This window comes from Mobula hypostoma, chromosome 6 (assembly GCF_963921235.1).
Source record: "Mobula hypostoma chromosome 6, sMobHyp1.1, whole genome shotgun sequence".
In the NCBI taxonomy this organism is placed as follows: domain Eukaryota; kingdom Metazoa; phylum Chordata; class Chondrichthyes; order Myliobatiformes; family Myliobatidae; genus Mobula; species Mobula hypostoma.
The window spans coordinates 84,915,770-84,920,444 of NC_086102.1; the positions used below are offsets into that span (position 1 = coordinate 84,915,770).

The 4,675-nt window shown below is 41.8% G+C and overlaps 1 protein-coding gene across 1 annotated transcript in view; it reads left to right on the forward strand.

Annotated features, from left to right (window-relative positions):
* Positions 1–4,675, forward strand: part of LOC134348150 (SPRY domain-containing protein 7) — a 40,628-nt gene that overhangs the window by 8,011 nt on the left and 27,942 nt on the right. The gene's annotated exons all lie outside the window — the stretch shown is intronic.

Below are 4,675 nucleotides of genomic sequence, written 5' to 3' on the forward strand. Positions count from 1 at the left end.
CAGCTCTTTATACCTCAAGGCCTTTCCCCTGTGTTCATGAGACATGTCAGGAGCATGATGGAATACTGTCCCCTTGCCTAGTGAGTGCTGTCAACAACACTCAGGCTTGGTACTATTCAGGACAAAGGAACTTCAAACATTCATTCTCTACCGTTTTACACCTTAGCTACGGTATGTGCCATCTACAAATACTTCTATTCACATAATCTTTTCCAAAAGTGTCCCCAAACCTGCAGTGTCTATCACTAAGAAGAGTAAGGGCAGTAGAGGTAGGGAAACACGACAGCCTGTAGGTTCTCTTCTAAGTCACACACAGACCTGGTAAAGTTATCGCTGCTAATCGTCTTCAGAAGGACTTAACTTACTCACAAGTGTGGCTTACCAAAATCATCTTAAAGGCAATTTTCAATGGGCAATGCATGCTGCCCATGCAAACAAAGTCCCTCATCATGAAAGACGAATTTTTTTTTAATATCAGATAATGTCTTTGCGTAACTAGACATGAGACAATATGAATCTGAATCAGGTTTAATATCACTGGCATATTTCATGAAATTTGATAATTTTGCGGCAGCAGTGCAATGCAGTACATCATAACAAAGAAAGAAACCAATTACTGTTGATATATATACACACACACATACACACACACACATACATACACACACACACACACACACACACACAGTGGTGCTAAATGGGTCACACCAGTGAACCCTTTAGAATTTTCTGTATTTCTGCATAAGTGACCTAAAATGTGATTAGATCTTCACATAAATCCTAAAACTAGTTAAAGAGAACCCAGCTAATAAATAACACAGAAAAATTATACTTGTTCATTTATTTGAGAAAAATGATCCAATATTACATGTATTTGTTGGAAAAAATGTGACCTTTGTTTTCAGTAACTGGTGTGTCCCCCTTGTACAGCAATAACTTCAACCAAACATTTCTGGTAACTGTTGATCAGTCCTGCACATTGACTTGCAAGAATGTTACATTCCTCCATACAAAACTGTTTCAGTTCAACAATATTTCTGGGATGCCTTCCATGAACAGCCCTCTTCAGGTCATGCCACAGCATCTCAGTTGGGTTAAGATTTGGACTCTGACATTGGGACTTGCAAATTTGAGAAGATTTGGTATGTCACCTAAAACACTCGCAAATTTCTGTGGAGAGCATTCTAACTGGCTGCATCACTGTCTGGTATTGGGGGGGGGGGTCGGTGCACAACTGCACAGGATCAAAACTGCAGAGAGCTGTAAAATTAGTCGGCTTCATCATGGGGATAAGCCTAGGTTGTACCCAAAATATCTTCAAGGAGTAGTGCTTCAAAAAGGCAGCATCCATCATTAAGGACCCCTAACACCCAGGACATGCCCTCTTCTCATTGCTACAATCAGGAACGAGGTACACACTCAACAATTCAAGACCAGCTTCTTCCCCTCTGCCATCTGATTTCTGAATGGACATAGAAACCATCAACACGACCTCACTACTTTTTTTTTGCACTATTTATTTAATTTAACTATTTAAAATATACACAGTTCTTAGAAAAAGTTTGTGAACCCTTTGCAATTACCTGGTTTTCTGCATTATTTACTCATAAAATATAGTCTGATCTTCATCTAAGTCACATTAATAGACAAACATAATCTCCCTAAACTAATAACACACAAACAATTATACTACTTCTCATCATTACTGAGTACAAACAATCACAGCCTAGGTTCAAAAAACTATGTGAACCTCTGGGGTAATGCTTTCTACAAACGTAAACACGAGATCAAAGTTGCTGGTGAATGCAGCAGGCGAGGCAGCATCTCTAGGAAGAGGTACAGTCGACGTTTCGGGCTGAGACCCTTCGTCCTGACGAAGGGTCTCAGCCCGAAACGTCGACTGTACCTCTTCCTAGAGATGCTGCCTCGCCTGCTGCGTTCACCAGCAACTTTGATGTGTGTTGCCTTCTACAAAAGCTATTTAGAGTCAGGTGCTCCAATCAATGATTTGAGATTGAAGGTTGGGTTGTAGAAGTGCCTTGCCCTTTAAAAAAAGACACACAAAGTCAGGTTGCTGACAGAGCCTTCACTTCTCAAGGAAGATTTCTTTATGTGCACCATGACTCAATCAAAACAATTTTCAGAGGACCTTAGAAGAAAAATTATAGAGATGCATAAAGCTGGAAAAGGCTACAAAAGCATTTCTAAAGCCCTGAGTGTTCATCAGTCCACAGTAAGAGCAATGGTCTCCAAATGGAGGAAATTCAGTACTGTTGCTACTCTCCCTAGGAGTGGACATCCTGCAAAGATCACACCAAGAGCACAATGTGCAGTACTGAAGGTATTTCAGTTTGAAAAAGAACCCAAGGGTAACAGCTAGAGACCCGAAGAAAACTTGAGAATTTGCTGAAGTCTCTGTTCATGTGTCCACTATAAGAAAAACACTGAGGAACAATGGTGTTCTTGGAAGGACACCACAGAGGAAACCACTGCTCTCCAAAAAAAAACCTTGCTGCAAATTTCAAGTTTGCAAAAGACCACCTGGACGTTCAACGCTTCTGGGATAATGTTCCGTTGACGTGTGAGACAGGAGTTGAACTTTTTGGCAGAAATGCGCACTGCAATATTTGGAGAAAAAAGGCACTGCACACCAACACCAAAACCTCAGCTGTGAAGCATGGTGGAAGAAGCATCGTGGTTTGGGGCTGCTTTGCTGCCTCAGGGCTTGGACAACTTGCAATTGTTGAGGGAACAATGAATTCAAAATTGTATTACGACATTTTGTAGGAGAATGTCAGGGTAGCTGTCCGTCAGCTGAAGCTTAATAGAAGTTGTATAATGCAACAAGACAATGATCCGAAAGGCGAGAGTAAATCAACAACAGAATGGTTGAAAAAGAAGAAAATTTGTGTTTTGGAATGGAAAAGCCAAAGTCCTATAGAAATGTTGTGGAAAGATCTGAAGCAAGCAGTTCATGCAAGGAAGCCCACAAACATCCGTGTTGAAGCAGTTTGGAGAAATGGCCTAAAATTCCTCTAAGCTGATGTGCAGGACTGCTCAATAGTTACTGGAAATGTTTGGTTGAAGTTAGTTCTGTACAAAGGGGTCACACCAGTTACTGAAAGCAAAAGTTCACATACTTTTTCCAACAAGAACATGTGATATTGGATCATTTTTCTCAATAAATAAATGAACAAGTATAATGTTTTTGGTTTTATTTATTTAATTGGGTTCTCTTTATCTAGTTTTAGGACATGTGAAGATCTAATCACATTTTAGGTCACATTTATGCAGAAATAGAGAAAATTCTACAGGGAACATTTGCATGGCATTCTGCATAGGCAAGTTCCATTGAGGCAGGGACAGGATGGTAGGTAACACCATGTACAAAGACCTTGGCGAGCAGGATTAAGGAAAACCCCAAGGCATTCTACCAAGTATGTGAAGAGCAAGAGGATGAGCTGTGTGACAATAAGACCAATCAGGTGCAATAGTGGGAACGTGTGCATGGAGCCAGAGGAGGTAGTGGAGGTACTTAATGAATACGTTGCTTCAGTATTCACCAGGGAAAAGAACCTTGGCAATGTGGGATGACTTGTAGTGGACTGAAACACTTGAGCATATAGACATTAAGAAAGGGCATGTGCTGGAGCTGTTGAAAAGCATCAAGTTAGATAAGTTGCTGGGACTAGACGAGATACACCCCAGACTACTGTGGGAAGTGAGGGAGAAGATTGCTGAACCTCTGGTGATAATCTTTGCATCATCAATAGGGATGGGGTAAGTGCCAGAGGATTGGAGGGTTGCAAATGTTGTCCCCTTGTTCAAGAAAAGGAGTAGAGATAACCCAGGAAATTATAGATCAGTGAGTCTTACTTCAGCGATGAGCAAGTTGTGAGAGAAGATCCTGAGAGGCAGGGTTTATGAGCATCTGGAGAGACATAATCTGATTACGGATAGTCAGCATGGCTTTGTCAAGCGCAGGTCTTACCTTACGAGCCTAATTGAATTCTTTGAGGATGTAACAAAACACATTGATGAAAGTAGAGTAGTGCATATGGATTTCAGTAAGGCATTGATAAGGTTCCCCATGTAATGCTCATTCAGAAAGTAGGGAGGCATGGGATCCAAGGAGACCTTGCTTTGTGGATCCAGAATTGGCTTGCCCGCAGAAGGCAAAGGGTTCGTATTCTGCATGGAGGTCGGTGACCATTGGTGTTCCGCAGGGATCTGTTCTGGGATCCCTCCTTTTTGTGAATTTTATAAATGACCTGGATGAAGAATTAGAAGAGTGGGTTAGTAAGTGTGCTGATAACACAAAAGTTGGGGGTGTTTTGGATAGTCTGGAGGGTTGTCAGGGGTTACTGCGAGACATTGATAGGATGCAGAACTGGGCCGAGAAGTGGCAGATGGAGTTCAACCCAGATAGGTGTGGAGTCGTTAATTTTGGTAGGTCAGATTTGAAGACAGAAGATAGTACTATGGTAAGACTCTTGGCAGTGTGGAGGATCAGCAAGATGTTGAGGACTATGTCCCGAGGACACTCAAAGCTGCTGCACAGGTTGACAGTGTTGTTAAGAAGGCGTATGAGAGGCATTGATCGTGTGGATTACCAAAGGCTTTTTCGCAGGGCAGAAATGGCTAACATGAGGGGGCAGAGGTTTAAGGTGTTTGG